The sequence below is a fragment of the Phoca vitulina genome, unplaced genomic scaffold, assembly GCF_004348235.1.
Source record: "Phoca vitulina isolate PV1807 unplaced genomic scaffold, GSC_HSeal_1.0 scaffold26, whole genome shotgun sequence".
In the NCBI taxonomy this organism is placed as follows: Eukaryota; Metazoa; Chordata; class Mammalia; order Carnivora; family Phocidae; genus Phoca; species Phoca vitulina.
The window spans coordinates 11241879-11255343 of NW_022589729.1; positions in this window are offsets into that span (position 1 = coordinate 11241879).

Consider the following 13465-nt stretch of genomic DNA (forward strand, 5'->3'; position numbering starts at 1 on the left):
ATGCCTACAACTTCCCCTGTATGTATCAAGTGGCTTACTCTCTTAGCTAATTCATGTCTCTGTTCAAATTATCTTCCCAGAAAAACTTTGTGAACTCTAATTAAAACTGCACGACTTATTCTACTTTATTTTTCATCATGGTTATTATTGCTTCTGGAATTTTGTTGGATATTTTACTCTTGTGCATTGCTTATATTATCCAGTAGGTTAAAAGAATCATGAAGGCAAGGAAATTATCTCTGAATGTCACATTTACACTCTACTGTAAAGCTTCACATTACATAGTTGAACGGCAATGGTACTTTCTCCAACCAAGATGTTGAGGAAATTCTTAGAACTTAAAAGCTGTTATTTTTGCATGAATTTTGGCCTTTTCACTAAGAAACTTAAAGTCAGATGTGAATAATTAAGAACAATGCAGTATAACCTGGCTTGTCCTGAGTAGCTACCAGTCAAAATATTGGCGATTCCATATGTGTGTACCAAAAAATTCATTTTAATATATATTAATAAGATGGAAATATTACGAAGGAAAAACTGCTAAATTCTGATTTCTTTGTCTCACAGTATGACTGTTTCTTAGTTACTTTGATATAAAATCTTAAAGCTTTACAACATATTTTAATCCACACCCCTGATTGAGATTTGTCATTGTTAACTTATGAGGGAGACTATTATATTACGCTGTTGGCATTGGAGGCCACCAGTGAAATATATATCTCCTGGTATTCATCTCTACTGCAGTCTCCTCCAACAAATCTGGGTGTGGCTTCAGTTAACAAACTTCAACAGATGGAGCATGCAACCCTTGCTATCAGGGTTGTAAATTCCAAGCTCTACATTGGGTGTGGAGATTACACTAAAAATATTCAAAATCTTAAAAATAAATAAAATTTAGCAGAAATAACACTATGATCCTTGCAATTCTCAGCCTTTAGAACCCTGACAGCTTCTTCTTTTGGAACCCTAAGCATGCATGAAAGAATTTCGTCTGTCCAGCTGGAGAGACCCTGTAGAGAGACATGGTGGCAAAGCCCCATGAAAGGGAAGGATGCCAAACTCCTGAAGAAAGAGAATTGCCTAGTTGTGTCTGTTTCCCAGAGCTGCAGGAGCAAATTGCCACAAACTGTGTGGCCTAAAACAACACACTTACTCCCTCACAGTTCTGGAGCTTAAAAGTCTGAAATCAAGTTATCAGTGGGGTTGGTTTCTCCTGGAGACTTGGGGGGGAGAATCTGTTCATGCCTCTCTCCTAGTTTATGGAGGTTACCGGCTGTCCTTGGCATTCCTTGGCTATTATTATACAGGCCATTTCAATCTCTGCCTCTCTCTTCACATAGTGTTCTTTCCTGGGTGTGTCTCCTCTGTGTTTTTGTGAATCTCTCTCCTTTCTCTTTTAAAGACACCAGTTTTTTGGATTTAGGGTTCATCCTAATCTGGCATGACTTTATCTTAACTAATTGCATCTGTAATGACCCTGTTTTCAAATAAGGCCATATTCTGAGATTGAAGGTAGAAATGAATTTGGAAGGAGTTACCATTCAACCCAGTACACCATTCATCTCAGTGATCCAGCTGATTCTAATCTCTACCCCCCATCCAAATGCAGCCACACCATAATGGTGGCCCAGCTGATCTCAGCTCACCCTAAAAAATCATGTAAGAGGGGGAGAGGGGGTAAAATGGATGAAGGGAATCAAGAGGTACAAACTTCCAGTTATAAATTAAGTAAGTCATGGGAATGTAATACCCACCATGAAGAGTACAGTCAATAAAATTGTATTAACTTTGTATGGTGACAGACATTAACTGGACTTATTGTGGTGATCAGTTCACAGTTTTATATAAATGTCAGATGGCTATGTTGTACACATGGAACTAATATAATACTGTACATCAATTACACTTCAATAAAATTAGAAAAAAAGAATCATGTGAGAAAATAAAACGAATTGTGTTTACATGACTGTGTTTTGGATTTACCTGTTATACAGCAATATATAATAGAAAGACTGGCTAAAATTCTTCCCCTCAATCCCTTATAGACTCATGTTGAAAGTATATAAATATATGAATATATAAATAAATGAACAACTAAGTGAGAGTAAGAATGGATAAGGTCTTGGTGTCTCTTTCATATCTTGACTAGGAGGCAAAGATACTCTAAACTAAAGCACTGCAGAGAAGCCTTATTCAAAACAAGGGGTGAGCTACCCAACCAAAGTGGCTATTCCTCATGGTCAATCAATAAATATAGCCAAGTTGTAAAAGCATCTGTTTATGCTAGCTAAATGTACAATCAAAGATTACAGTTGATTGAAGTGTCCTTTGGAAAAAAAAATGTAGTATTAGTCAACTTGAACTTTTACTTATCAACTATGCCAACATTAGCTAGTGCTTATTTAATGTAGCTTTATAAAATGTTTATGTCAATGTATCTTATTTACTTTCAGTCACAACAGTTAGATCTACATTTTCAATATTCCCTTCTAGATCATGGATATAAACTAGAGAAAACTCCTCCCTCACCCCCCAGCAAGCATTTATGTACCTGATAACTTTAAAAAAGTAATCCTTTGGTCTGTTTTGTTTTGATATGGAAGATGCGGTTTTTGGGAACAGCTGTTCCCTGAGTTTGTTTCTTCATTCATGTACATATTTAGTCAGTTTTGTATTTTTAAGAACTTGAATCTTCCAAAATTTTATGACTAAAACAGAAAAACTTACTATTGAACAACTTCAAGGATCGGTTTTTAATCTATTTGCTTCTTTCTTTCTTTCTTTAGTCTGACTTCCTGACTTCTTTCCTGTCTGCCTGCCTGCCTTTCTTTCCTCCTTTTTTCCTTCTTTCTTTCCCTTCCTTCTATCCTCCCTCCACATTCCCCTTCTCTCTTTCCTTTCAACAGATCTCATTTTTAAGCCAGAGTTGTTCTTTTTCCAGTATAAAAATCTATGAACTTATGTTCTGAACTCATGATTAATTTTCCCCGTAAAAAAAATCTGGTACTAGGGGCACCTAAGTGGCTCAGTTGGTTAAGTGACACTTCGTTTCAACTCAGATCATGATCTCAGGGTCCTGGAATCGAACCCCACTTCCATCAGGCTCCACGCTCAGCAGACTCCCTGCTTGAGATTCTCTCTCTCCCTCTGTCCCCATCCACTGTCCCCCCAACCCCCTCTCTCTCACTAAAATAAATAAATATATCTTTAAAAAAATCTGGTGCTAAATTTTTATTAGTCTTACTAAAAATTACAACCTAATTTTCTAAAATTTTGTGGAGATATAAAAATACAATAAAGAATTTAGATTTCTAAGAAAATATATATGCCTAATTCAATATGTTGGTTGGAATTCAAGTAAATTTAACAAAGTGAATCTCAGTCCTTATTCTTCATTTCTAACAACACATTTTCCCAAGAATACTGACAAAACTTCATGTGCACTCTTTCCAAACGACGTTGTTAAATTTTATTCATCTAAAAATATATAGGCCCATGAGTATTATTCTTTTTTTTCCTGGATGTTAGATTTGCATATGAAAAGTTGTAGAAAGTGACCATTTTTCTCTCTCCAGGAATGTACACATGGATGTGTTTTGCCCTCAAAGGAACAGAACAATTACATGAAAACAAAAAGATAATTTCATTCTCTACTCTGGTTCTTTAAATACAGGAAGAAAAAAAGTCTCTTTCATTGGCTACTCGGCACCATTCTTTCTGATCTTCAGTCTGAAAGATCAATGGATTTTATTTAAATAAATTCTAACATATGTAGATATAGATCTGAAATTTCACTAATGTGTTTTAACTTTCTTTACTCAGGCAGAAGTCGCATTTCTTTTATTATTCTTTGGAATCACATAAAATCACCAAACACAACTATTAAATGTAATAGCTGCACACATTAGAAATTCAAGGTTGAAGTAACTAGAATGAAACAGCAGATTTTAAAGGAACAAGACTGTCACTTAGTGTCAATGTTACAATTCCATTTATCAGCTCCATTAACTTAATGGTCAAAAAAAAAAAATTCTCCATACTTTCTTCTCCCTGGTGCATATTCACTCTCATACACATCTAAACTAATGCTAATAGAGAGTAAAGTGATGCTATCAGCATTCTTTTATGTAGCTTTCATTGTTTTCCATAAAATTCTGTCACTGGGATAAAACTAATGATTTTATACATCTGGCCCAGCCATACAAACTCCAGTTTTTACTCTTCTTATTTTCATTCAACCCTTCTTTTCCACTCCTTTAACTTAGAGTACATTTGTCACGTGAAAGTTGAAATACCAAAAAGTCAGAAAGCTCATCAAAGAAAAACAGGTGCTTTACTACCTTTTGATTCTCTATCTTCATATGAACCATTTTAGATGACTATTTACCTCTCAGTCCTCATTTATATTGCAGAAATAGACATTCTGGTATTTAATGCTGAAAAGCCCAATTGGTGATATGTAGTAAAATTTTACTGCTTGTCTCAGTAAAAAAGGGAGCAATTCCTGTACCTACTTTGCAGTTGAAAAGTTCAACCTTTATCTGTTTAGCCAGCTTTGATTCAAGAATAGGTCTCTTTCCACAGAGAAGAGAATTGCTGAGGCATCAAGCCCTTTCCAGCAATCCCCTGTGCAAGCTGATTTGCCTGCTGATGCTCATGCATTTTTTCCCTAATCTCAAGAAGTTTATATTGTTTTATTTATAAAGAACTCTGACCTGATAAATTTGTCAATAATTCATCATTTTCTGGCTTTACCAATTTTTATAGGTATTAGTTTACAAATATTAAGTATGCCATTTTATTGCTCAGTGATGCACTTTTAAAATTGCACAAAATCTCTTGAGAGTCCTGTGTTATGAACATTTAAGTAAAATGTATAAATTAATTTTGACATGTAGTTTATTGCCACAAATCAATGTCACAGATGCCAGTACTTGCTTATGAAGCTAATGATCTCACTTAATTTCTCTAATGTTCAGATTTTTTAGTACACACATATTTTTGAAATATTTAACCAAAGCTATACCCTCTGTTGTTTTGTTTTTTCCCTTATGGGCATTCATATAAAATGGGCTAAGGATGTAAAATGATAAAGAAAGCCATTCATATTTTCATTGGCTATTATTTTAACTTTTTTTTTAATTTACAAAACTTATTATATATATTTTTTCTTTTTTTTTGACTCGTGTTTGCAAAATCTTGCAAAAGAATAGCAGCCAGAAAACCACTTTTGTGCCTTGGTTCCTCTGTTTACAAGTTGTGTAACTTTGGTTCATTCACATAAAACTTTTTTTTAATTGCAATTATTTTAAGTACTCCAAGGGGATAATAATAACTGCTTACTTGACAGGGTTGTGTGAAAATCATGTGAGATAAGCAAAATTTTGCTTTTCTGAAAACCATACAATATCATGAATAAAATGTGAAATTCCAATACTAAAATTCATACAAAATCAATTCAAATATATTTTCTCTTACACATCTATGATTTGCATCAGGCAATAATAAAACAAAATCACATAATACATTTGGACACTTTTCTCACTACTGTGAAATAGAGCTGTTGGGCACAAATAAGAAAATTCCTGCCTTCCTGAGGACTAAAGTCTTTTTTTTTTTTTAATGAAACATTTACTTATAAATATTGCAGATATTACTGGTCTAGTAGATAAGTTTTACGAAATGTTCTTAAGTGAGGAACTGAGATGATGTGTTTTTGGGTAGAATGCCTTTCCATATGAAGTTCTTTTTCATATGATAAAATTTCTGATTTTTTTTATAAGTTGTAAGATGAGCTGTAAGGAATAGTGAGTCAGGTCTGTTCATTTTCCACATATGAAGACCCTATATTTAATTTGAAATGCATTGCACTTCCTGAGGTTCTGCCCTTTATATTTTTTACTTATTCTCTGCATAGCTAGCAGGTATGTGAGGTTTCTACTTCATTTCTACATTTCAATCAAATGCATTTACCAAATTGCGATAGAAAGTATAACGTGTCTCTGGTTTCCATTTTTTACCTTCTTTTATCAGGTGCTTTTGAAACTTCACAGGTGAAATTTTAATCACCTGATAAAGCATTTGAAATTTAGTATTCACCTGACAAACAGTTATTTAAGGTTTATGCTTGCATATTGACTATCCTTTCTTTTATGCATACCCTTTAAATTTTAAATGTGATTTTCCAGTTTGTTTTTTCATTTTCCAATTTTTGATGATTTTTTCTGCTCTAATACTTCTGAGATCAGTAATAACATTTAAGATTTCATTTATCTTCTCTTTCTGTGTAATTTGAAAGAAAAGATTTATATACAAGTTCATTGCTCAACCTAGAATGTACAGTAGCAAAATGAAATGAATGTCACACTGAATATCACACAAACAAGTATATTTAACTAGATATTGCATAAGCAAACATGAGATAAGGGTAAATATCATTACTATATAGTAAAGAAAATAGTTTTGAAAAACATTTAAAATAAGAGACAAATATTAAAATAAGAGAAATAAACTTGGAGGGGCACCTGTATGGCTCAGTCGATTACACATCTGCCTTTGGCTCAGGTGGTGATCCCAGGGTCCTGGGATGGAACCCTATATACAGCTCCCTGCTCAGCGATGAGCCTGCTTCTCTCCCCCACCTCTCTGCTCATTTTCTCTCTGTCAAATAAATAAATAAAATCTTTAAAAGAAAAGAAATCAACTTGGTAATAAATGGTATACATTATATGTACCAGAGTTAGTTTTACATATATAGCTATAAATCTAAACACAAGTATAAATATAATTACTAGAAGGAAATATATTCATAGGTTCATATGTTAATGGAATACATTTTAATGGGTACTATGATTAGGATAATTAAAAAAATATGTTTCCTTTGATTTTGTATGTGATTACCAATATTGCTGCCATAAACATGTCTTTAAGATTTGTTCTGAGATTTGAATATAAAATATATTTTTAGAAGTATTGGGAAATCAAGTGGTATGTTCTATAACATAGTCTCACTTGAACAAAAGTATTAAAATGTTGTAAAGCTCTTCCTTAAAGTCCAATGAAGCAGCCAGACGCTGTTGTTGACTTGTGACTATTTTTATTCCCGGGGCATGTAGTTACAATACAGGCAATGTATTTGGGGTGCCATTCTAAGTATTTGCTGTTATGTAATACAGTTTCAGATAATTAAGAATTAGTATTCTGTAATCCTTTGATGAGGTTTTCTTGTTTTGTCAAACAAAGATTCATGTTAATGTGGTGTATAATTAGCAGTGACCAAATTCTCTGTTCAACTTCGGAATTCTGGAAACTGATGCTATAGTCTCAATAGGGGGATGTTACCATGTGTTTTGATGTGATATAACCTTGGTTCAAATCAACAGGCTCAATACTCCAAAAATCAGTTGGCCTAAAAGTTACTTACTTTCTTAGGGCTTATCCCCTTATTTGTTAAATTGGAATAATGATGCATAATTACTTAGTAAATAAATAAGCTAAAGTTCTTCTGATTTCTAAACGTGGCCTCTTAGTGAACCAACGAAAGGTAGAGAAGTCAGAGATAGATGTTTTACATGCAATCTTCACAAATATATGTAATTAGCCTAGGCTCTTCCCCAAACCATTTTCAGAAAATAAAAGCAATTTTAATTGATTTATGAGTATTTCTTCCAACCCATCATCATCTTAAGAACCATGTCTTAAGTAAGCTCCTCTCAAGTTATGATGTAATTTGTGCTTTGTGGATTTCATCATACCCTTGACTGGATGTTTAAAAATAGTGATTGACTGTCTGGTTTTGTTTCTCATTTTCCCAATTTTCAGAGTATATACACAATTTCTATGTTACTTAGTTTGTTACTTAGGTTTTTTTGGTTTTTGTTTTCTTCTTCTTTGTTCCTACCCAGCATGAGAAGAGGTCTTTTCTTCTTATTTGGTCTCCGTCTTCAGGTCTATAAAAAAATACAGTTAAAAGGCTCCTCAAATAATATTTCTTCTGTTTGATTGTAGAGATGTATGGTATTATAAGGCTTTTCAAATTCAGTAAGTACAAAGGCCATTTTGCAGTCTTCTTGATGATTTTGAAAGTGATAAAAAGTAAACTTTTTAAGTACAGATTTCTAGCTTAAGTCAGTAAAATTTTATTTGAATTCATGCCTTCTTTACTTTATTTCAGTGCTCTGCAGGACTTTATGCCATTTAGCATGTACAAAACATTTAGTAGATTATAAGTAATTTAGTGAGTGATTAATTCTATAATACGTCAATGAAGGATGAGAACATATGGGTAGGTAGTGAGCAAATAGAATGACTGTGGCCATCACTGATATGCACATCAAACATTATTCATGGGATAATTTATGTCCTTATATTTAGAAGATTTTTTTTCTTCTTAATGTCTTAAGGTAATGCATGCTTGAATACATTTTTATTTCATAGATTAATGTAAAGTTTACAACAAATAAGTCATTTTATTAAGTTCAGATGTGACTTCCCTCATTGTATGAAAAACTGGAATGCAACATTTACAAAATAAGCAAATGTCACTTTTTTTCACTATTTAAATACTGATGAATCAAAAAGAAACATATTTGGCCTTTTATTTATTTTTTCTTTTTCTTTTTTCCCCCCACTTTTGGCCTTTTAAAAGCAACATACAATGTTACTAACTTCATGTAAACTGGTGTCAGTGTAATTTAAAATCAAACTGCAATACAAGCTGGGCCCTGAGAAGCAAGAAAAATAAATTAAGTAAAATAGAGGAAATACTAACATAAGTAAAATGAGATTAAAATTATTACTATTTTACAGATGAACAATGGTAAGAGTATCTCAAAAAGCAGCAAAAAATATGAACTATTTAATTAAATGTTTTGTTTTCAAAAAGTCAAAAACATAGGGATTCCCAAAAGAGTAGCACTTTGAAATTATTTAACTTAGCTAAAATATTATATTTACTATTCAGGTACATTGGCATTGTGCAGATAAAAACCTAAACTGTTTGACTTTTATTAGGATTTTGACCCAAAAATTTTTTCATATTTTTTCTATCATTAACTACTTCAAATATTTTAGTCATTATGGGAAAAATAATTTAGACAAATGTCTATGGCTTTTGATGTAAAATTATATTTTATTACTGGATAGGAATAATAAAGATTAATACAAGGTTAGAGGACTATAAGAAGAGAAATTACAAAATAGAAACAAAATATTAACATAATTTGGGAGTTTAAATAAGCTCTTCTTCATAAGAGTGAAGAGATACTTCATTTTATTGATAAAAATAATTTGATAAAAATATACATGGTCAGCCTTTTATATAAATCTTAGTGAGAGAGACAACCCTAACTTCAAAAGAAGTCTCCATGGTTATCTATAATAATAATCCTGTTTCTTACAATAAAGGACTTATTTTTTTTTTTAATATTTTATTTATTTATTTGAGAGAGAGAAAGCACAAGAGAGAGAGCATGAGCAGGGTGAGGGGCAGAGGGAGAAGCAGGCTCCCCACTGAGCAAGGAGCCCAATGTGGGACTTGATCCCAGGACCCTGGGAGCATGACCTGAGCCGAAGGCAGACGTTTAACTGACTGAGCCACCCAGGCGCCCAGGGATTTATTTTTTAAATTCCTAAGGTTTGTGATAAAACATCCATATCAGATGGAGGTACACATTGAATAAAGAAGACAACTGACACCCAAGGAAGCAGACAACTTGTGGAACAGAGAAAAACATTAAAATTGTTTTTAATTAGAAGTTACCATAAAGCTTAAAATGATGATGTGTCAATCATAATTAACTGACAGATAGCTATGAGTTAAAGCAATCAAAGCCAAAGACAGTTCTTAGCATTTAAAAATATAATTGCAGGGGCGCCTGGGTGACTCAGTCTGTTAAGCGTCTGCCTTTGTCTCAGGTCATGATCTCAGGGTCCTGGGATCGAGTCCCACGTCGGACTCCCTGCTCAGTGAGGATCCTGCTTCTCCTCCTCTCTCTGTCCCCCAGCTTGTGCTCTATCTCAAATAAATAAATCAATAAAATCTTAAAAAAGAAAGAAAGAAAAAAGAAAAGAAAGGAAGTAATGAGGGTGCTTGGGTGGCTCAGTTAAGTGTCTACCTTCAGCTCAGGTCATGATCCCAGGGTCCTGGGATTGAGTCCCACGTTGGGCTCCTTGCTCAGTGGAGAGCCTGCTTCTTCTGCCCCACACCCTGCTCATGCTCTCTCTCTCTCTCTCAAATAAATAAATAAAATATTAAAAAAATATATAACTGCAATTTTCTTTAAAGTGTGAAAGGTAGAATGTACTGGAACTAATAACTAAATGTATGACCCATGAAGAAGCAGTCAACAAGATAGCAGTGTCTGTCTAGGTTTATTGCAAAAGCTCTACTAATATTCTCAGTGCCTTTGTTAAAGATTAGTTGACCATATATGCATACATTTATTTCTGAGCTTTCTATTCTATTCCACTGGTTTATTTTTATGCCAGTACTATATTATTTTGGTTATGTTAGCTTTGTAACATAGTGTTATGAATTTGTCAAATTAATAAATTTAGTGGAACACAAGATGCCAGAAAGTGAGCACCCTTTCAGTAATAGACCACAATAGAATTGAAATAAAGAAGTCTATTACAGGTTGTGGAGGAAGTACCCAGTATGTCTTAAGGGGCAACCTGGGAAGTCAAAGCAGAGTGTAGACAGAGAAGCGGGACCTGGACACATGCTTTAAGTAGGGTTCATGGATGGATTGCTTAGGGGTTCCTGGGCCAGATTGGTCAATTCAAATCAAAAGATCAGGATACTGGTAAGCTACATGGGGTCTTTATCTAAAGAGTATGTAAGACTGTGGGAGGCAGGGAGACTGGTGATCACGAGGACTATTGGGGAAGTCCTAATGTCCTATCAAAGACTTACATTTGCTTATGACTCTGTAGGCTGTTCATCTAGGGCATATACTTGTGTAGGGAATGTCAATTAAAGATCCCTGCAGGCTACTTGGCCAAACCAAATGGATACTGAGACAGCAGTACCGTGGAGTAGTTTAGCTAAACCCTGAACATGTAGTTTGAAATCAAGAGATGCAATTCCTCCAGCTTTGTTCTTCCTTTGACTATGTGAGACATTTTGTGGTTTCATACAAATTTTAGGATTGTTCTATTTCTGTGAAAAATGCCATTGGGATTTTGATAGGGATTGCATTGAATCTGTAGAATGATTTGGATAGTGTGGACATCTTAACAATATTAAATCTTCTGATTCATGAACACGGGATATCCTTCCATTTATTTGTGTATTCTTCAGTTTCTTTCACCAATGCCTTATAGTTTCCTGTGTGCAGATCTTTCACTTCCTTGGTTAAATTTATTCCTAAGAATTTAGTTATTTTTGATAGTATTTTAATGAGATTGTTTTCTTAATATCCTTTTTAATAGTTCATTGTTAGTGTATAGAAATGAAACTAAAATTTTGTATGTTGATTTTTTTTCCTGAAACTTTGCTTATTAGTTCTAATAAGTTTTATTACAATAGGCTTTTATTTTTAGTTCTAATAGATATTTTTGTTTGGTTTTTTTGTAGAGTTTTTAAGGTCTTCTATATGTAAAATTTTCCAACCGGGACTATTTAACTTATTTATTTATTTTTTTTCCAATTTAGAGCACACAGTGGGGAAAAGATAGTCTCTTCAACAAATGATGTTGGGAAAACTGGTTGTTAACAGGCAAAATAATGAAATTGGATCTTTACTTAAAAAACACCCAAAAATTACTTCAAAATGGATTAAAGAACCAACTGTAAGACCTGAAATCTTAAAACTTCTCTAGGAAAACACAGAAAAAGCTTCTTTTAAGCTTTTTTTTTTTTTTTTTTTAATAGAGGGAGAGAGAGGGAGATGGTGCAAGCAGGGGTAGTGGGAAAGAAGCAGAGGGAGAGAGAATCCTAAGCAGGCTCCACACTCAGCTCAGAGCCCAATGCGAGGCTTGATCTCATGACCCTGAGATCATGACCTAAGCTGAAATCAAAAGTTGAACTCTTAACTGATGGAGCCAACCAGGCGCCCCAGAAAAAGCTTCTTGACATTGGTAGTGATTTTGGGATATGACACTAAAAGCACAGACAATAAAAATAAACAAGTGAGACTACATCAATTAAGTAGCTTCTGAACAGCAAAGGATACAATCAACATGAAAAGCCAACCTACATACATATTGCAAGAAAATAGTTGCAAACCCTGTATCTAATAAAGGGTTAGTATCCAAAATAAATAAGGAACTCCTACAACTCAATAGCAGAAACAATAATAACCCAATTTTACAAATGGGCAAAGGACCTGAATAGAAGTTTTTAAAACAAAGAAGATGTAAAAAGCCAATAGTCATATGAAAGGGTTTTTGCCATCAGAGAAATGCAAATCAAAACACAGTGAGATATTAGCTCACAACTGTTAGGATAGGTATTATCCAAAAGAAAAGTGTTAAATGTTGGTGAGGGTGTAGAGAACAAGTAACCCTGTATGCTGTTGATGAAAATGTAAATTGGTGCAGCCCCTATGAAAACAGTATTGAGATTTCTCAAAAAATTAAAAATAGAACTACCATACAATCCAGTAATCCTTCTTCCAGGTATTTGTCCAAAGGAAATGAAATCTGGACCTTGAAAAGAAATCTGCATTCCCACGTTCATTGCTATTATTTGTAATAGCCAAGATACAGAAACAACTTAAGTGTCTTTCAGCAGAGGGGTAGATAAAGACAATGTGGTAAATACATACAATGAAATACTATTTAACCATAAAAAAAAAAAAAAGGGTATCTTGCTATTTGCAACAATACAGATGAACCTCAAGGATGTTATGTTTAATGAAATCAGCCAGACAGAGAAAGACTAACAGTATATGATCTCACTTTTATGTGGAATTTAAGAAAACCCCCCATGCTTATTGAATGGTTGCTAGGGACTGGTGACTGGTAGGTAGGGGAAATGTGGAGATATTGGTCAAAAAATATTCATTTTCATGTATAAAATGAGTATCTTATGTATAGCATGGTCACTATAGTTCATAATACTGCATTATATACTTAAAATTTGCTGAGAGAGTGGATCTTGAGTATTCTCACCACACACACATGCACACATGCACACTCACACACAAAGAATGGTAACTATCTGAGGTGATGGGTGTGTTAATTGATTGTGATAATCATTTAACCATGTACAGGGTTTTGTTTTTTTTTTTTAAGATTTTATCTTTTTAAGTAATCTCTACCCCCAAGATGAGGCTCAAACTCACAACCCCAAGATCATGAGTCGCATGCTCCACTAACTGAGCCAGCCCCTGACAATGTATGTTTTAAATCATCATGTTATATACTTTAAATATATACAATTTTTATTTGTCAGTTATATCTCAATAAAGCTGGGGGGAAAAAAAAAACCTGCTAAGAAAAATCCAGGCCATGAAAATGT